This window comes from Halichoerus grypus, chromosome 3 (assembly GCF_964656455.1).
Source record: "Halichoerus grypus chromosome 3, mHalGry1.hap1.1, whole genome shotgun sequence".
NCBI lineage: Eukaryota > Metazoa > Chordata > Mammalia > Carnivora > Phocidae > Halichoerus > Halichoerus grypus.
The window spans coordinates 58,498,948-58,520,340 of NC_135714.1; the positions used below are offsets into that span (position 1 = coordinate 58,498,948).

A 21,393-nucleotide genomic window follows, 5' to 3' on the forward strand; every position below is an offset into this window, starting at 1 on the left:
TTGGTGGCTCTCACAGTGGTTCCCATGAGACCGTGATGGTGACTTGGACTAAGGAGGTAAGAGGAGGGAGAGTGAGAAATATCAAATGAATGATGTATTCTGAAGATAAAGTCAACAGATTTGCTGATAGATTTGATGCAGGGTATGAACAAAAGAAAGTAAAGAGTCAAGGTAGACAACACAATTTTGGTCTTAGTGATTGAATGAATGGTGGTGCCTTTTACTAAATAAAGACTAGGGATAAGCAAGTTGGTGTCAGAGGATAACTAGAGTTCTCTTCTGGACATGCAAGATTGGAGATGTGTGTTGGACATCTAAGTGGAGACGTTAAACAGTTGCAACATCTGTCCCGATGCCCAGAGGAAAGGTGAGAGGTGGAGACATCAGTGGAAGCATCCTCAGCATACAAGTGGTAATGAAAGCTTAGGTAATGAAAACCTAAGTAAGTTAAGCTGGGTCCTGGGATGCCTGGATGGCTCAGTCGGTTAGGCCTCTGCCTTCGGCTCAGGTCATGATGCCAGGGTCCTGGGATCGAGTCCTGCATCTCGCTCCCTGCTCGGCGGGGAGCCTGCATCTCTGTCTGCCTGTCTCTCCCCCTACTTGTGCTCTCTCTCTCTCTGACAAATAAATAAAATCTTTAAAAAAAATAAAAATAAGATTTAGAAAAGAAAGTTAACTTAGGTCCTGATTGTAGATAAAATTGAGAAGAGGTCACAGGATGGACTAGCATTTAAGTCAGAAAGTTGAAGTTGAAGATGATCCAACAATGGAGACTAAAGGAAAAAAAAATACTTTGCATTTTATGCTCATATTTCAAAAGGCTAATATGCTGGCTATAGCATGCATGCACCTGATACGTGACACCTTACAATAACCCAAATTATTGAAGGAAATTGTCTGTCATACCCATTGAGAAAAAGTTGCTTTTTTAATTACAAGTTCTCAAAGGACATTGAACCATGATTAGCATACTTTGAAGATAGAAATTCTCTGAAAGGACTCACTATACTTGGTACTATTAGAATAAGAAACCATTTCATGGAGAGAAAGATATGTAATCCAGGTAAAATATTGAGCTGGATATTCTTTACTTAAATATTCACCCAGTATCATAATTTGAGAAAATCACAAATGCAGGAAGATTCTTTGTCATTAAAGATACCAGTTTTAAAATGTGGTAATTTATAGTGTAATCAACACACACACACACACCCTTACACAATGTTAGTAATGTCAGTGTCTGCAACAATGTATCCTTACCAGCAGCAAACAAAGTATATTGAACTTGAAGATGGTGTATGCCCATGTACTGCTCATTGCCTTTCCCCATGTTGATTTGTGTTCCAAATCTCTGTCGGGCCAGGACTACCTCAAATCTTAGTCTGAAGTTTAGTATTACCTGGACTTAGCCATTCAGCGTGAAATATGGTTGAGGGCTGGCTTACAGCTGGGTCTTCTTTAGCCTATCTGTGCAGTCTCCTGCATTATGAACTCATTGATGGCTGTCTTCTATTAAACTGGCCATTATATATGGGTCATCAAAATTGGAGTTCAGATTTGGGGGAATGAGGGAATCTCCTTAGGGACAAAGGGCCCTTTTATATATATGATTTCCTGTTTTCTTCAAATCTTGATCTAATAATTCTTTATTGCTTTGGCTTTTCAGCTTTTAAAAGAGCTTTACAAAATATTTTATCTACCCTTTTTATTTGTTTCCTGTGAGAGTGGGACTCCAGATGACCTAGATTATTGGAGACCAGAAGTCTCAATCACATCTCTAGTTGAGAAAATTTCACCCAAGTTTTTGAAGCTCTGCCATTGCTTCAGTGATGCTTCTCTTGATTCTCTTATATGTACGTGATTTCTTCCTTCTCCAAAACCCCATATCACCTGTCTGACCCTCTCATTCTCCTATTAGTCATGAGTGCGGTCCCTTTTTGTGTCATGTTAGACTCTCAATGGCAGGTGGCGTGTCTTATCTCCTGAAGCAACCAGTTCATGCTTTGCACAGAGGAGACACTTAAGATTTATTTAATTGAAAAAATTTCAAAGCATTGCTTGAGAAATCAGCTATGAAATAATCACTACAGTTATTTCCCACATTTCTTGATCGCAAAAGGGAAGAGTCTTGAGCAATAAGAAAAGTTCCCTAGCCTTTTCCCTCACATTCCACTTGAATTTACATAAAGTGTCAGCCCCAGTTTATTCTTCTAGCAAGGCCCAGCTCCTGGAACATTCAATTACCATTAGTTCAACTTGTGATAATGAACATGTTTCATCAGTCCACTTCATAAAACTCATTGAGAAGCCTCGGTTCACAAAAGAAGGAATTTGGCTCCCCCAGGAGCATAATTCTCTACAGATGTGGTCAAGCAAGACTGAATGCCAAACTGCATGACAATATGTGAAATGATGTGGGGAAGGGAGGAAATAATTTGCATAGAACATGAAACACGTGTGTTGCCTTAATTGCCTGGATATTTCAGGGGAAAATTGTTGTGGGCCAAAAAATATTCTGAAGTTTGAAATCACACAACGCAAGTGACAAATTTGAGGCTCGTCATTTGTAAGCTACTTATTCATTCTTAGACACTACAGATTATAAGTCATCATTATTTTACATACCATTTAGAAGGAGAAATATCAGTCAAATAATCTGTGTTCCCCATTACTGGTAAGTATATCATGACTTCGGAGATGTTAAAATGTAATCAAATATGAGTCTTAGAATCATTGAAATAGCATGTATCTTATTATCTTTGAAGCTTTCTTTCTCCATTGGGTAAATAAATGGGTATAAAAAGACTTTCTTCATAAATTTTAGTTTCCTTGTCATCTTTCTTTATCAGTCTCAATATTGACCCAGGGAAGTCAAAATCTACAACGGCAGAATGAGCCATAGTGTGAAGGTAAAGGATCCGGCAGCAAGCCTACCCACAAAGAAGAGGTGGGGAGGGGGGCGGGGGGTGTGCAAGTTGAGCTGCTGGTTGTACCGCTTAGGAAAAGCAGGCATTTTACCTGTAAACTTACCTGCTTCTACTCCCTCATGATGTATCTACCTATGGAAAAGAAGGTGTATTAAAAAGTTCATTAATCTGGTCTCTCTGCTTCTGAGAGGAAGATTAAGATTATTTAGATGGAGGGGCACCTGTGTGGACCCTGCTTAAGATTCTCTATCTCCCTCTCCTTCTGTCCCTGCTCCCTCTGCTTGCATGCACTCTCTCTCTCTCTCTCAAAAAAAAAAAAAAAAAAAAAGATTATTTAGATGGATGAGTTTGTAATAAACCAAGTGGATCTGCATAACATAACATCTTCCTCTTACCTTCCTCACGGGAGCCACCTGCGCCCCTATAGCAAGTGATCTGCTCTGTTCTCTGTCATGTGTGAAAGTAGCTTACCCCACAGGGGATGTCCGTGATTTTCTGACCCAACTTGTGACTATGTAGATAAATCTGCCTAATTCTGGGGTTCAGTATTAAGGAGTTCATCTACCCATAAATTGTGATTTTTAATATCAGCTTTGTTAGTAGTAAGGGTGGTATTTTGGTCTTTTATCTAACTTATTTTTTCTTATCTTAATTGAATCAAGACTCATAATCCAGGAAGTTGTAAGGAGCACTACTTGGAGGTTCCCTAAAAGACCAACTAGCATACCTGACCTTGACTCTGATGAGCAGCAGACATCTGTATTAGAACACAAAACTATGATAAAGGTTGGCCCATCAAGGTGCCATTGGGAAATCCAGTTCATCACGTAACCACCCCTTCTTCATCCTGTTTGGCACAGTCATGATTAGAACCCCAGCCTACACCTGAGTGTGCTATTTCTTAGGAAGAGGACCACTCCTTTCTTCCCCTATTTCTTTGGCTTCCCTTAGCTTCCTCCCATCAACAATGCTGTCTAAGGCCTAACTTCTGACCCATGATGGACTTGGCTGACCTCCCTTTACCACTAGCGAGCAGAAGAGCAACCCAGGCACTGATCCAAGCCAACCAAAGGGCAGGCAGCTGCAGTCTATCGGAGTGGCAGTGGTATTACCTAAAGGCCCAGCCAAAGCACGTATTGACTCATTGTGAGCCATCAGATTAGGAGAATAAGAAACTTTATCAGTAAAACCACAACCTACTTTGCTTGGCCACATTCTCAGAGACCAACAAACTGGGAACAAAGGCAACTGTTCAGGAATACCAAGAAGTAGGATGCTAGAACAGTCAGAACATTGAACCAGAGGAATCTTGCCCAGCTCTATGCCCAATTTATTTCCTTGGATACATTCTGTATCCAGACAAATCAATCACGTTTTTGCCAGAAAAATTCAGCCAGAATGCTTATGTTTTATTTTCTGCACCAAGACAAAACATTCCCACACAGTCCATAGACTTTTGTATTACTTATTAATATTTGTAATTATTTTATTTGGTTGTGCCCTGTCTCACATCCTCTGGGCTCACCCTCTACCCAGGCATTCATGCAATAAACAGCTCTGAGTAGATATTACCTGACAATACTTGGACTTAGCTATATAGCATGTCTCTTGCTTTACACCCTAGAACTTTTATGACATGGGAGCACCCAGAAGTGAGAGATGGTTGACTCTCTTGTTGCCACCAGTGGATACTGGAGGATACTGGTGGTGAATTCTCCCTGCTTCCTTCCCTAGGGCAGATAATTCTGAGGTACATCTACACTGGACACTGTCACTGCCTCTGCACCTGGAACAAGCTGTAAAGGTCCCATCCCTGAAGATCAGAAGGAGCATGATAAAACATGGACTTCCCCAAGAGGATAGACCAACATTTGGGGCTCGTGAATTTGGAATGATGAGGCAGGAAATGGTCAAATGAGTTTGTACTAACTTTAATCTGACATCTTTACAGAGAAAGGCACTTGGCCCTGATGGGAGGATGTTTATATAACTCTTTAACATAAGAGGATGTTATCATCATCAACCAGAAAGAGAGCGAGAATGCAGTTAGGAAGCAAAAGAAAGACTCAGTGCATACTGAATATAAAATTTAGCCTAAGGCAGACTCTGCTTGCAATGATTTTTAAAATACTAGTTTAGTTTTTTAGAAGGTTTACATCCATTACATTGGATTTAATCCATTACAACGTGCTATCTAGACATTATAATTTGCAGTGATTTGATTGTTCAATAGGTAACTTAATTCACAAAGCCTCTCCTCTTTCTTTGCAAGTCAAAATGGTCACACTACCATATGATCCCAAGCACAACAGAGTATACATTTGCAAGGTTTTCAGAAGTGATACATTTCCAAAGCAAAGTTGGAGAAGTAACTAGATGAGGTCCAGATCAATAACAGAATAATTATGCCTATTCCTGATTCTATCTGAGGATGGGTTACAGTGAAGAAGGAGTCAGGCTGTTCTGAATCTACAGAGGTGATTCTTTCTCTTCGGGTTATATATGAAGAAGATCCCCTCATACTGCTGCCTTCAGTGGTAACTCTGGCTCAAGCACTTAAAGTAGCTGTACATGAATCCAGATCAACCCAGCAGCCCATCCAAACAGCATCACTCAAGAAACTTGCCTTGGTGGCCTCAAAGTTCACACTTATTCAGAATACACACTCGGCTTACCTAAAAAATGTTTTTGAAGGGTTTGAAGGGTAAACTGGTACCACCTAGAAAGAAGAGGAAGAAACAGGACTTGGTCACTGACAGAGTAGATTATTTGTGAGTAACTTCTCTCTTGTCAAGAACTAGCAGAGAATCATCAGAGGACAAGGGGCAACAACTTCACTGGGTGATGTGTTTCACCAACCTGGTTTTCCATTTTACCACTGCAGCGGGATTTCTTCCTTTCCTGTTTCTGCTCCTTATGTATCTCAGACATCATGCACTTACATAAAGAGACATCCTAGCAAGGGGCAACTTGGATCACAGATACTAATAAAATCTATGGAATCTTTCTTGAGTTGTTATAATTAAAACCATCCAAATTCAGATAATTACCAGAATGAAGATTAACAAATTCCCAGAAAAGATCCTGTTTTTATTAAAGACATCTTTGCAAAATCTATTATGGTTAACCTACTACAAGGTGCTTTGTCAGCAATTCAATTTTACTCTCAGGAAAAGTACATTGACAGAGAAAGTTTTCACTCTGAAAGTTCAGGATCAGGAATAGCATTGTATAATATTTTCACATGTTCAGAACCAAGTAGCAAAGACCTGTGACTACTTAGTCTAAAACCAAACATTCTGAAATCATTTTCTTGGTGCTTAGGTCAGATTCAGGACTTTGGTTTTTATTTTATTTTTTTGGAACTTATCATTTGTGCTGCATAATCATCTTTCAAGAGGTCCTTTCTAGTATGGCGACATGATTGCAAACACAAATTACATTGGGAGAATTCGAAGTATAAACATCAAGCTGCTGTCTGAGGCTGTTCAGCCTGAGCCACTGTGAGTTTGACAAGTGTTTAGGAAAATCTACTGAGGTCAAAGCAGAGAAATCACTAAAACCCACTGAACCCAAACTATGGTTAATCCACTCATTGGAGTAGCTGCTAAGCCTCCCTTCAGTTAGAAGTAGTCCCGAGGTGAGAAAGCCTTTATTTTCTCCCCTTCAAAGAAGTCTGACTTTGATTAAAAAAAAAAAATTTACTTTGCCAAACCTTTTAAATCATCAGGACATTGATTTTTGATTATTGGGAAAATAAGCATGATAGCATTTGGAAGAAAAAGGGAATAAAAGAACTAGGTAGTCACAGAGTTGGGTCTAGTCAGTGGTTTTCAAAGTGTCATCTGGGGATCCTTAGGAAACCCTGAGACCATTTCAGGGTGTCTGTCAGGTCAAAACATTTTTACAACATTAAGATGTTATTTGCCTTTTCCCCCCAACCCCCTCTACAATGGAGTTTTCCAGGGACTATATGATATGTGATGGTGTCATTACTCTGATGGCTAATGGAATGTGAGTTGGTGTAAATTTTCTCAGTTTTAATCTAATACAGTAAATAACTATGGTTATAATTCATATTTTAAAGAAAGCTCTTTGGGGTCCTCAATAATTTTTAAGAGTTTAAAAGTGTCTTGAGGCACTTAAAAAAGAATGAAATCTTGCCATTTGCAACAACATGAATGGACCTTGAGGGCATTGTGCTAAATGAAATAAGTCAGAGAGAGATAAATGCCATATGGTCTTACTTTTATGTGGAATCAGAAAACAAAAACAAAAACAAAAACAAAAAACAAACTCATAAATCCAGAGAACAGATTGGTGGTTGCCAGAGGCCAGGGGGTAGGAGGTGGAAAAAATGGGTGAAGAGGGATCAAAAGGTACAAACTTCCAATTATAAAATAAATAAGTCCTGGGGGTATAATGTATGGCATAGTGACTGTAGTTAACAATACTGTATCGCATATTTGGAGTTTCTAAGAGAGTAGGTCTTTAAAAAGTTCTCATCACAAGAAAATATTTGTAACTACCTGTGATGATGAATGTTAACTAGACTTATTTTGGTGATTATTTGGCATTGTACACAAATATTGAATTATGATGTTGTACACCTGAAACCAATATAATGTATGTCAATTCTATCTTAATTTAAAAATAAAAATAAAAGTTAAGAACGTGAAACACTAAAAAAATGTCTAAAGGGATTAAAAGTGTCTTGAGACCGAAATATTCTTAGTCTAGAACAATGTTGTTCATTAGAATTTATTACAATGATGGAAATGGTCTATGAATCCGCATTGTCTCATACAGTTGCCACTAGACACATGTGACTGTTGAACATCTAAAATGTGGCTAGTGGGACTGAAGAACTGAGTTTTTAATTTTTATTTAATTTAAATTTAAATGTAAATAGCTACGGTACTGGACAGTGCAGACCTAGATCCTCAGCACCCTGACTCCTGATTTAATACTGTTCTCAATATTCTACACCAGCTTCTTTACAGTTAGAGATTTTTCTTGTGCTAACTATTAAATTCTTGGCTTGGTTGGTGTGGTGTGTGAGGGGGCTGTTTAACAGCAAATATGCAACAGGAAAATATCATGCATAACTCTAAAATATCAATCAACTCCAGATCAAATCCTAGACTCAAACAAAGAAAAAAATAATCAAAAAAATCTCATAGTTGCCCCTTTGGGAGTTCCAAAGAATGCTTCTTCGTGCCTTATCTTGAATTAACTACACGGGCTTGAGAGAATATTTTTAAATTATAAACAGTGTTTAGGCTTTGTTCCTATTGTAGTTACATAGAGACAAGAATATAAGTGTTACAGTTGCGCAGAAAAGTCCACTGGGTGTTCAGGCATGTTCAGAACAAACCAGTCGGCTTTGGTATGGTCATAATTCACTAGGATCTAAATCTCAATTAGTAGAATTCCTGGATTTCTCAATTAGCAGAACTGTCTGAATATTGTGCACCCAACTCTTGCTAACCATACTCTCAAAAGATATAAGAGCACAGAGGAAAGTCTCAACTTGAAAATGTAAGCTTTGAACTATGTGAACCTGTATGAGTTATTGAACCTCTCTAAACCTACGTTTTCTTAGTAAACTGGGATTGTGATATTATTGGTGGCTTCCCTATACGTTGTTGGGAGGATTACATGAGATAATGTATGTAAAACACTTAGTACAATTCCTGAAAATTGTAAATATTTAATAAGTGACCGTTATTGTGCAAATTATTACTATTAGCTCTATTTATCTCACAAATCTTTATTGGGAGCCAACTATGTGCCTGACAGTGCATTAGTGCTGGCGAATAAGCAAATGCAGTCCTTGCACTCATAGAGCTTACAATCCAGTAAGGGGGAGAGATCAACAATCCACATCAAAAAAAAACCTCTAGACGGCACTGATCTTTCTACTAGAAAAGAGCTGGATCAAAAGATAGGACATATAAGGGAAAACTGTTTCTTGAGAGGCTGGGAAAGACCTCTTTGAGAAAGGAGTATTTAAGCAGAGACCTGAAATACCAGTAGGATTTACTAGTGGTATTCTGGGTTCTGGGGCATATTAGTCAGGGGTAATGGTTAATACATAGATTCTAAAATTTAATGACTAAACAAAACAAAAGTTTATTTCTCTTTCACGTAACTGTCCAGGGTTGGCAGTCAAGCTCTGCTCTGTAAAGTCATCTAGGGATCCAGGCTGAGAAGGGCAGTTCCATCATCCTCCTTGTGACTTCTACAGTTGCTTCCAGCCAGCAGGAAGGAAGGGTAGATGACCATCTTGGAAGAACTTCTTTAAACAGATGACTGGAACGTTTCGCTTGTACAGGAAGTTTGGCTGGATGTTCAGGTATTCGGATAGGCTATCATGGAACTAACTGGCCTGCCTTGGTGTGGTCATCATTCACTAGGACCTGGATGGCAATTACCGATATCCTACAACTCTTGCAAACCAAACTCACAACAGATACATGATACATGAGCATAGAAAAGTCTCAACTTGAAAGTATAAGCCTTTAATTAACGGAGTTACTGAACCTCTGTAAGCCTATATCTTCCCTGTGAAGTGGAATAATGATAATATCAGTGCCTTCTCTATATGTTGGAGACAATCACTTACATTCATATCCTGTTGGTGCCAGATGGTTTTGTGATATGGCCACACCTAGATGAGAGGCCAAGTAAGAATGTAGTCTCTTACTTGGTAGGAATATTCTAAGTAAAAGAGAAAAGAAATTGCAGTTTCCCCTAGGTGTCTAACACACAGGCAGAGAAACTCAAAACTCTAAAGCCCTAACATTGGAAAGAGTTTGGCATGCTAAGAGAGCTGGATGGAAGCTAGGATAGCTTGGAGAAAGTGGTATAACATGACACTAAATGCCAGGATCCCCACTTGCAATCAGCTCACAAACCACTAGGAGAGAAGTAAGCAAACATGATTAATGTTATTATAATTGCAAAAACACCATGTTTTGGTAGGAGAGGGGTAGATTAATTTTTCTCTAGACAGTTTATGGAGAATGGAACATTTTAGATGGACCTCTGTGACTAAGAATTTGGGCGTGAGGTGATGGGTGGGGACATGGCAGGGAAATGAACACTTGGACAGAGCAAAAACAAGGAGCCAGAAAATATATAGGGTGTTTCCTAAGAGTGGTAAGAGCTATGGCTTAAAGCATTAACAGAAAGAGTTTGCCTCTGCTACTCTTAAATTGGACCCAAAGATAAATCCTACACTGGTAGTAAGACAGCTAGAAAGGATGACAAAAAATCATGGGGTTAAAATATAATATCAACTTCTTGAGTTATATTTTTAAAAAGTTTGAAAAAACAGTGCTCTCTATCTCCACCTAACATCAGAAGACCAACTTTATTCATCTCTCCAACTAAGGAACAACTCCTTTGCATCAACGTCTTGTTGAACAAGTTAGCAACTTTGATGTGCTAGTTCTATGGAAACCAGAAAATATTGCTGTACTCTTATCTGAAAAATGCATGCAACACAGAAATAATTTTTATTAACTCTGAAAGTTCATCTAGTTCCACAGCACTTAAAAGTTCTACTGTTTTTCCCTCAAAGCTTAAAACATGTTCAACACTTCCATTCACTTACACGTACATTTACTCATTCAGCAGTGTTCACAAATGCCAATGATCTGCACTAAATACAAGGAACTGTTAGGGGATGGTAATAAGACACAGCCCTTGACTTAAAGGGATCCAGGGTCTCATCTGAATGGGAGAAGAACAAAGACCACAGTATAATAGCAAGACAGAGTGAAAGACATGATATTATGTAGGTGTACGTAAGTCCAGAAGGCAGCAAGTATCGCTCTGTGAAGAGGAAACAAGGAAAGCTTAGTGAGAAGAGAGTTATTAAGAGAATTTGAACATTGATTTGGATTTTGAAAAGCAAAGAAGAAACTCCCAGTCTGAGAAGAAAATCACGAGTCATTGAATACAATTGGCCAGGCTAGTTTAAGGGTGGCAATTGGTCTAGAGTAGATGGAGCAAGCTAATCAAAAGGAGAAATGAAGGCAGAATGGCAAGAGAGAGCCGAATTGTGAAGAGCCTTGAGTGCCGAGCAAAATATTTTAGAATTTGTGTCATAAATAATGGGAAGTTGCCGGTCTTTAAGATGGGGATGGACAAGACTGGATCCAAGTGTTAGGAACAGAGCTCTGGCAACAGTATGAATGGTAATGGGCAGCTGAGCTCAGTGAGCATGGAAGCATGGTCTCTGCAGAGAATCCTGCCGCTTGATAGCTGTGTGACATTGGGCAAATGATTGACGCACACCTGCCTTATTTTCCTCATCTGTAAAACAGGGACGATAGTGATAGCTACTTCCCAGGATTGTTGTGAAAATTAAATTAAGGAATTCCCACCCAAGGTTTAAACAGTGCCTGACATTTAATAAGCACTACATAAATACTTATATACACACAATGACATATACCTTCGAGAGAAATGGTGACAAGGTGGTAAAAAAAAAACATCTAGTTTGTGCTAGGCCTATAAAGGGCCCTTGAGAGATGGGAGTAAGATGTCTGTGACCAGATTACCTGGTGGTCCAATCCCAGGTAAACTTCTTAATCTTCCTAAGACTCTTTTTCCTTCTCTGTAAATTAGAAATAACAACAGTACCTATTTCATAGAGTTGTGAGGAATTAATTTAGATAACACATGGAAGGTGCTCAGCAAAGAGCCTGGCACCTAGTGATCACTCACAAAAGGATAGTTTCATTATCACAAAGTATGTGCAAGGAGTTTATAATCCCATAACTCCTTACCCCAGGTAACTCCTAGCCCTTGGAGTGCAGAGAGCAGACTTTCATTTCAGGTGAACCTGAAATGAATTCTTGTTCTGTCATTTAATGCAGTGTGAATGTGGGCATTTTTCTACAGTGAAGGCCACCCGGTTTCCTCCTGAGATCATCAGAATGCTTCCCATCTCAAGAGGTTACTGTGAAGATCAGAAATAATTTACGTAAAGTAGCTAGACTGGTGCACACTAAGCACATACCAGCCATTGCCTCCCCCCACCCCCATCTTTTTGGAGCTCCCTCCCACATCTGCTCTGAAAGAGGAAAAGCCACACTCCCTGACCTCAGCCTCACGCTCGGCCTCAAAGACAATCATGGCGACAAGCCAGGCCAAAGATTAGCCACTATTCTGGATCATGAATTGTGGGTCTCAGAGAAAGACAAAGTAGAACCAAACTAACCCAACCCCTTCACTTGCCAGACCTCTTGCTATCTGACTCCCACTGATGTCTAACCAAAATTAACCACAGGCCGCTAATGAGCCAATGAACCATTGTGCAATGTTTTAGACTGGATACAGTGTGGAAAATTGGGAAAGAAGGAAGGGCCAACAGATAGTTGGGGGTTGGGTGCCTGGGTGGCTCAGTTGGTTAAGCGACTGCCTTCGGCTCAGGTCATGATCCTGGAGTTCCGGGATCGAGTCCCACATCAGGCTCCCTGCTCAGCAGGGAGTCTGCTTCTCCCTCTGACCCTCCTCCCTCTCATGGTCTCTGTCTCTCATTGTCTCTCTCGCCAATAAATAAAATCTTAAAAAAAAAAAAAAAAAAAAAGATAGTTGGGGGTTGAAAGTATAAGGGATGATCATCATGGCACTGGGACAGAGGACAACATACACATTAGTTTGGAGGAAGGGGTATTTTTTTTTTCACATGAAAATACACAGAATTAGACCACCCCAAGTGAATAAGCTTTCTTCATATTTGGGGGTATTACTGTTAAGAGGTGTTAAGTGGTTAAGAGAGCTGCTTAAGAATAGTGATTGTTGAGTTTAACCCTTGGACCCACAACTTGTGAGCAGTGTAAGCCAGTGTAATTCAGTAATTCAGTGGGCAAGTTATTATTTTTTTTTAAGATTTTATTTATTCATTTGAAACACAGAGATGCAGAGAGAGAGAGAGAGAGAGAGCATGAGCAGGGAGAGAGGAAGAGGGAGAGGGAGAAGCAGGCTCCTCGCTGAGCCAGGAGCCCAATGTGGGGCTCGATCCCAGGACCCTGGGATCTTGACCTGAGCTGAAGGAAGACGCTTAACCATCTGAGCCACCCAGGCGAGCGGCAAGTTATTTAACACTTCTGAGTTGAAGTTTCCCCAGTAGCTCCTAAATCACTACATTAATGCAATAATTAAATATAATAATCTATTTAAAGCAGGTGAAATAGATTTGGCATATAGTATGTGTTAAAAATATTTGCTCTTTATAATCATGATTTAATCTTTTAGCAGAGTCAATGCAATTCAAAATAAGGAAGGCAGAGGTAATTATCTATCTATTGTAGGTGGTGCAAACGACAAGATGAGTTAGACACCTACCTGGCAGCCTGAACTATCTAATTCTGTAGATTTATTCAGTATGCCATTAACCTACAGTCACTCTCCTGAAAATGATTTTCCTTCTCAATTTCATCTTCTTTTCCCATTTTTTAAAAGATTTTCTTTTTATAAGCTTCTGACAAATGGCACTTCTTTGTTTCTTGAGAAATTGCTATTACTAAAAATTGTTATCAACTGACTTGCTTCTCAAGTGCCTTCAGGCTTGACTATTGCTCATAGATCTTTTATCTAGTTCTTTCCACTCGTCCCTGTGGTTTGCATCTTTCTGCCTTTCCTTCTTTCTCAATGTGCTCATTATAATCTAGATAATACCCATTAAAGGCAACAAGGCCTTTTCACCTTCTGGCTTTATGATAGCAGTCACCTGGAAAATGCCCTCCTGTTCTTTACTTAGCATTTGCCAAGCACAAGTTTTGTGCCTAGAGTTGTGCTGGATACTCTGATCTACAGATGCGAAGGTGGGTCTTGCCTCCCAGTGGTTTAGAATACCTGAAGAAACAAATCTCATATGCATGAAATAACTAGAAAATAGAGAGTTATGAAACTTTCATGACAGTTTCAATGGAAGTTATGAAAATAAGGAGGATAATATGGTAAACACAGGACAAGGGCCCACCAAAGGAGGGAGAATGGACAGACATTGCTTTCTGGGAAGCAGCGATTACTACAGCTGGGAAAGGGAGGGGAGACAGTGAAGAAATATTTCTGTTGGCCAGATGGCTGGTTGTCAACACCACAGCTGGGGGAGTTAGTTCCTGACCTACTGTAGCTTATCTTGACACACTATGCACTTTCCTCTATAGAAACATTTTAAATAGCATTTGTTTTCCACATCATTTATAAAGGGAGATTTAATCCAGAGAGTAGCTGAACCATAGAGCACTAGAGTACATTAATAACTAACATTTTCTGGATATAGCAATGTAAAAAGAACTTTTGCTTACCTTGCCTTACATCATGCTCACAACCAACCACCCTATGAGGAAGTTAACCAACCACGCTATGAGGAAGTTATAATTATTTTTCTGTCTCCTTTTTTTTTTTCAAGAGAGAGAGAAAGAGAGAGCATGCGTGAGTGGGGGGCAAGGGAGGGGCATAGGGAGAGAGAATCCTAAGCAGGCTCCATGCTCAGCGCAGAGCTGGACTCGGGGTTCGATCCCACTACCCTGAGACCATGACTCAAGCTGAAATCAAGAGCCAGATGCTTAACCGACTGAGCCACCCAGGCACCCCAGGTCTAGTTTTTCTTATCTAAGATCGAGTGTTTGGTCCTAGACAATCAAGCCATATTTGTTTCAGTGGTCTTTAAGTCTTCCAAGCCCCTGGCTGTCTGTCCCTAAAATATTCCATCACTTCTCTGCTGTGTCCCCTGACCCCTTGCGTAGCTAAGATACTTTCTTTGCTAAGAAATTTCATTAACCATGAGAGTTAATATTAAAAAGTGTTTTGAAAAAGATGGACTTTCTTTTGTCCATGTTTCTAAAAATCTGTCAACATGTAGTTGACAGAATGAGCCCGTACTTTTCTTCTTTTGGGAAATGAAAAAATCTAAGAGATGCAAAGTCGCCAGGTCTTATTTTTACAAGGCCTTGATTTCCGTCACTGACTCTACCACTTGGCCAACATTTTAGAATGGTTTCAATTGTTATATTCTAGTTAAGTATTATTTTATTATTTCAAAAAACCTTGTAAATATGAATGTTGCAGCACACACACTTAAAAGATGGTGTGGGCTGTAAGTTGAGCGGTGACTTCTGTCTAGTCCTACTTCTTCTCTAGATGAAGAATTGACTAGATGGATTGTTTTGTAATTTTCCTCACAGTTCACACTTGATATTGTAATGTCATCTCCCTCAAATTAGCACTTACTGTTGAGAAACAAAAGTCAAAATGACTTATCCAAATATGTAAAGTCATTGTCATGGCTGGGATTAGACCCCAAATTTTCTGATTTCTATCTCCTAGTCCTCAGCTAAATACATGGGACTCTACTCGTCTGATCTCTATTTCTATAAGGCCAATACCAGTACTCATCGAAATAGAAAGCTGTCATGGACAATAGAGTTAGTCTTTCATGGTCTTCTGTAGGCTCCCATGGTCATCTTTGCAACTCACAGAGCACTTCTTGATCCTTTCATTAAAAAGGTGAGATTTGTTTACCAGCCAACTAACTTGTGTTAACCTATCTTTTGTTTGCAATGTGGATTTAGCCCCAAGTGTGCAAATGAAAAGTGGAGCTTATTTCTTCAGAGTGAATTTGGTAAGTGTTGACTTACAGTGTTGAGAATAATCATAGTTCTACTTATGTCCAGGATCTTGAATTCTTCTTAGGTCATGCGTGAGAGACATTTTGTGGACTGGAAGATTATCCCTTTCCTTCCTGCCTAGAGATGATATGTTACACAATCCCACATAAAAGCCTGGCCGCAGAACCCAGCACCCAGAGGAAGTCAAGGGACTTGGCAGGACATGCAGCTGTCCTCAAATGCAAGATATGGTGGCTCAAAAAAACAAAGTACAAGAAGCTTCCAGCCACCAGAGAAACTAGGAAAGCAATAGATCTAGCTGAAATGAGGAAGTAGAAGCCACCTTTGAATAATATTGTGAGGCAGAGAGAATAGGAAAGCCTGGAGGAGAGAGACTGGAAAGACTCCAAGAAGACCTGGTCTTTCTAGAGTAAGTAGCAGCAGAGACATAATTCTCCAGAACTTTCAGGAAAGCACTAAAGACTCCAAAGCCTATGTTTAAGGAGTAAAATGGTTGACTTGGGAAACACAGTGTAAGAGTTGCAAACACTACTTTAACTTGTTAAACTAATATCAGTTGAAGTAAATAGCTGGCTCCCATTTGGAAAACAACTTGTCTTCTAAATGACTAGAAATTTGGAATTCTTCGGGGGTAAGAGCCACTACAGAGAAGTAAATTAGGGGTCAATGGCTAGAAAGAATAGAAACTCTCATGAGAAGTTCTAAATAAATTTTCATTCAAAGGAATCTGGAGCTTTAAAACAAAATCATGTCTTTGACACAGGAATTATACTTCTAGGAATATATCCCAAAAGACAATCTTAAATAATTGAATAAAAAACATTAAACACAAAGATATCAATGTAATACTTTTATGGTTAAAAATGAGAGCTATGTGAATTCTTAAAAACAGGGAAATCATTAAATAAATAATATATACCATAGAAAATGAAGTCGTAATATTAAAACAACTTAATATATTTTAAATTGTGCATTATGATGCATCAAATGAAAAAAATGAAAACTTTGCACCGACATAATATTCTGTTTGTGCACAAAAGCATGAAAATATAGACAATGATTATCTCTTAACAGTGTAATTATGAGTGACATTTATTTTTTAATTATTTTCCAAATGTTCTAAACACCATGGGAAGCAGTCCAACATAATGCAAAAAACTCAAGATCTGCATTTAGCTAGCTGGCTTATCATTTTTACTAGCCCTACAACCTCATATATTCTACTAGCTTTGTGATCTTGGGCATTTTACTTAAAATTCTTGGGGCCTCAGTTTCCTCATCTGTGAAAATGGGATAATAATAATAACTACCTCATAGAGCTGCCTTAAAGATTAATGAAATAATGTAAATTATTAAATGAAATTAATTAAATGAAATAATGTACTGCATGAACAGTTCTGGAAAATAGTTAACTGTTCGATTAATTTTAGCCATTCATTACCTTAAAAAAAAAAAAAACACGCGCTCATGTTTGTGTGTATGGGTGTGTGTGTGTACACACACCTACTCAAGCATACATATTCAAGTTTTAAAACAATAAAAATAAACACAGCTGATCATATAAAAGGACAGTTGAGTATTGTTAAAAAAAACCCTTTTAATTACACTTAGTTTGCTTAAGACCTAGGGAGGAGCCTGACACAGGGTAGGCTGGTCAGGGCAGTGAGTGTGGGCTCTGCCCAAGCAAAGTGTGCCTCTCCCCTGTAACCTTGTTCATCCCTGTTCCTCATGGATCACATTTGTTCGCTCCTCTCCTGATTGCTCAGTGCTTTGGAAATGGATGGGACATGATAGAAGTTTTTCTTCTAGAAGTAGAGGTTTTTCTACAAACCATTGAATATGGGAGGTCTAATGTTCAAATACTTTTTCTTCATTACCTGGGGGCCATAAACTCCATCTTCTCTACAGGTCTGCTGTAGAAAGGGAGGAAATATTAGAACAATTCATTGAATTCACTTTCTATATTTTTTCCAGTACCCTGCAAGTTATAGTAGGTCTCTATCTCAGCATAAAGGGAGCACAGGGTGGATGGAAAGGGCCAATCCTCCAGAGAGTAAAACTGCTGGAGACCTGAGCAGTATAATCCCAGTTCTCCATTAATGATCTTGGTCTATGGTGTGGTTTAGAAGAAAAGTATAGAATCAAATTTTAGCTCTGGATTTACTAGAGTTGAAATCAAGCAAATTACTGAGTTTCTGAATGCTAAATTTCCCACCTATAAATTAGGATTATAAATAGTTACTTCAGAGAGTTATAGGAAGGACTAATGAAATATTACTTGGAGTAAGATATGTGACATAGGGGCACCTGGGTGTCTCAATCGTTTGATCGTCTGCCTTCAGCTCAGGTCGTAATCTCGGGGTCCTGGGATCGAGTCCCACATCAGGTTCCCTGCTCATTGGGGTGTCTGCTTCTCCCTCTGCCTCTCCCCCTCTTGTGCTCTCTCTCAAATAAATAAACAAAATCTTAAAAAAAAAGATATGTGGTATACAGTAAGCATCCATCAAGTAGCAGCTACTACTACAGAAACTAAAGAAGAAAGGGAAGTGTGGAGTTTCCATGATGATAACAAGTGCTAATAATTGCTAACATTTAATATGTGTCAAGCACTAGTTTGAGCATTTTATCTATAATAATGCAGTTAATCCTCACAACAGCCTTAAGAGTTGGGGAATATTATTAATCTATTCAATATTAATTTGTACAATATTAATTCTCTCTGTTTTATATATAAGGAGGCTACTGAGTATAAAATGTAGTTTGGAGATACTTTGGAGCTCCTTGCAACTCTGTTAATATCTATCTATATTATAAAACTTCTCTCTCACTCTAGACTCTGAACTCTCTCTTCAATGACAGATCTTTATATTCCGGGGTTTGCTTGGCTTATGGAAAATATACAATAAATATATTTTAAAGAGAACCGCTCTGCTCACAAGAATGGAAATTAGTTCTACACTCAGTGCAGAAATTCATTTCATTTAAGATCTCAATGGCTACAAAGGAACAGACGAGTTGTATCTTCTCCATCTACAATACATATTTTGAGATCAAAGTTTTATAGTAATGATCAAGATCATTCATCAGTTTGCATTAAATAACAATTCAATAGAGATCATATACTGGGTGTGAGGGATTATACTGCTACTTTGGATCTCTGCTGCCCATTGTGATTGTGTTTCGGGCACTTTCTGCTGTTTTCATGAGCCCACCGAATCAATCACAACATAGTTCATTCCATTCATCTGATTTTGCTCAAAGCCTATGTCCACACAATTAATCAACTCAAATGTATAGAAATTTGAACCAGCCATTAGACGATAGAAATAACCAGGGACCAGGCCACAATCTGAGGAATTTGGTTAAGTGGCCACAAATATGGCTGAAGTCAAACACACTGGGATTTGCACATCACTGAACTGCGAGCAATGCATTAGAATGTGTACTAGCAAAAAGTCCTGATCTGAAATTCTCTTCTGCATTAGGACATCAAAGAAAGCAAATGGCAAAGAATGTTTACTGTCATCGTAATAAATCTGTTGCAACTCTACAATGTCCTTCAGCATAGTATTTTTTGAAATGAGTGAATTTCCTTGAGACATTTCAGGGAAGAGTGAGTGATTAACTGACTTTTGCACAATATATTTCTTTTCTGTTTATATGAATATTTAAAAAATAGGACTTCTACATAACTTTAAAACATTCACATGTAAGTGGTTCGTGGCTTGGGTATTTAACTTTCTGAGTCATCATTTTACTGGCTTATGGGAATGCCGTGGTTGTTCAGGTATGTGTTTTTATATTCCAATAGTTAGAAAAGCCTTTAATTTCCTTTAGACTTTTGCTCTTCAGTAATACAAAATGACCCTCATTTAAAGATGCAGCTACCTATGCTAATAGCTGCCAGGAAACATCTCCTTTGAAATAAACATGCAACCTTTCTTTTAGAGAGTGGTTTTGATTGTTATTTGCAAGCATTCTTAATGTTTGTATCACTTTCTTTTTGCTAAACTGTTTTAGGGATCTTACATAACTTTGAAATAAATATTAGTCAAATGTTGATTCTGGTACTATAACAGAAAGATTGAGGGCAGGGAGAATGAGGCTCTATAAAATATGTTACATATTTCATATTAGAATGCTCCATAATTAATGCATCACTCTTCTGAGAACTTCAAAGAAGATGCCATACGGGTAGGACTACTATTCACTATAGGCCAACAATTTCACATTCTAAATTGAATGGTCAGAGATAATGGAATGTAGAAAGTCCTGCACATTTTAGCAAAGGATTATGATTTAAAAGATATGACTCTAGACAAGTCAAGCTGACTGGCAAGGACACAAATATATAAACAAAGACTGTCATCTTGAATATAAATACCCATTTCCTGGCAGTCTAAAGATACATATCCAGGGGCACCTTGGTGGCTCAGTTGGTTAAGCATCTGACACTTGATCTCAGCTCAGTTCTTGATCTCAGGGTCGTGGGTTCAAGCCTCATTTGGGTCTACACACTGGGCATGGAGCCTACTTAAAAAACAAATAAGTAGGGTGCCTGGGTGGCTCAGTTGATTAAGTGTTGGCCTTTGGCTCAGGTCATGATCCCAGAGTCCTGGGACCAAGTCCCGCATCAGATGGGGAATCTGCTTCTCCCTTTCTCTCTCTACCCCTCACCCTGCTCTTGCTCTCTCTCTCTAGCTCTCTCTCTCTCAAATAAATAAATAATCTTTTAAAAAGTTAAAAAATTAAAAAATAAATAGATAAAATGAAGATACATATCCAACTACTGGTAAATAAAATACCAAGAGGTAAGACAGAGATAGGTTAATGACCTACTTTGGAAGGGGAGATGCCTATATCTACACAATGAATAAAAACATGGTGTAGGATCTCAGTCAGACAGAAGCTTAAAGAGAAGTCATATATTCAGCAAAGACCTCTTTTGGAAAATATCCATCAGGAACTTGAGGGATAAACTTGAGCTTCCTAAAGCCAAGGGTGACCTATGGCTTCCTGGGAGTTTTAATACGCAGTCTCAGCCTTAGCCTGGAGGTAATCAGATCACCTGTCGAGACTTCTGGGAGGTTGGCATGGATTTTGTAAAGACAGAGTTCACTTGGCACCATGGTCAGATGAAATCAGGTAATATAAGAGTCAAGGAAAATAGAATTTCCTCAAAGAAGGACTCCACATGAAGACAGAAGTGCTGGGAACTGCAGAACCTCTGCCCTCTACTTGTTACCTGAGGCGTGCACCCCCCGCACACACACACACACAGGCAAAGAGTAGTAAGACCTGGGGTCTCTGGAGCACTAAGGAAATGTGGGTAATGTTGGAGGGAATGCACATCATTTAACATTGGCTACACTCTCAATTAAAATATCAATTCAGTAACACAATTTATAGTGAAATGGATAAAAACCCAGACCAGGTGATTCTCCTCTGTGACACCACAGACAGTAATGTTGTTTTCTAGCTGGAATGGGCCAGCTTGGAGGTGACACTCCAAGGTTGGGGCACTGGCCTTCAGGACCTGGTAGATACATCCATGGATAAGGGAAATAGGGAGAAGGAGGAGTTCTGACCTCTCCCACCACCAGGCCCAGCTACCCCTTGCAGATTTTGTCCTTCCGGAACTCACAACTAAGCTCTGACAACTGGCTCTGGGCTCCTGGATCAGCAGTTCACAGATGAACTGCCAGCATCCAAGGCCTTGTCTCAGGTTCTGATTTTAGGAGAGTGAAAATTACAGCAATTCTTTCAAAGAGGGAGTGTGCAAAATTTTTTTTTGTCTACAGAAATATATGTTTTTT

The 21,393-nt window shown here is 39.0% G+C and overlaps 1 protein-coding gene and 1 long non-coding RNA gene across 3 annotated transcripts in view; one reads left to right on the forward strand and one right to left on the reverse strand.

Moving 5' to 3' along the window:
* The window catches only part of LOC118526647 (growth-regulated alpha protein-like), a 65,442-nt gene that overhangs the window by 30,561 nt on the left and 13,488 nt on the right, over window positions 1-21,393 (forward strand). The window lies entirely within an intron of this gene.
* LOC118526651 (uncharacterized) overlaps window positions 1-21,393 on the reverse strand; it is a 69,487-nt gene that overhangs the window by 21,965 nt on the left and 26,129 nt on the right. The window contains exons 3-4 of one of the 2 annotated variants that reach the window (XR_004912713.2): window positions 5,603-5,646; window positions 3,031-3,059 (exon numbers count right to left, since the gene is read on the reverse strand). This is a non-coding gene — a long non-coding RNA (uncharacterized LOC118526651). The remainder of the gene's footprint in view (window positions 1-3,030; window positions 3,060-5,602; window positions 5,647-21,393) is intronic. The other variant, XR_013446381.1, reaches the window with a different exon arrangement.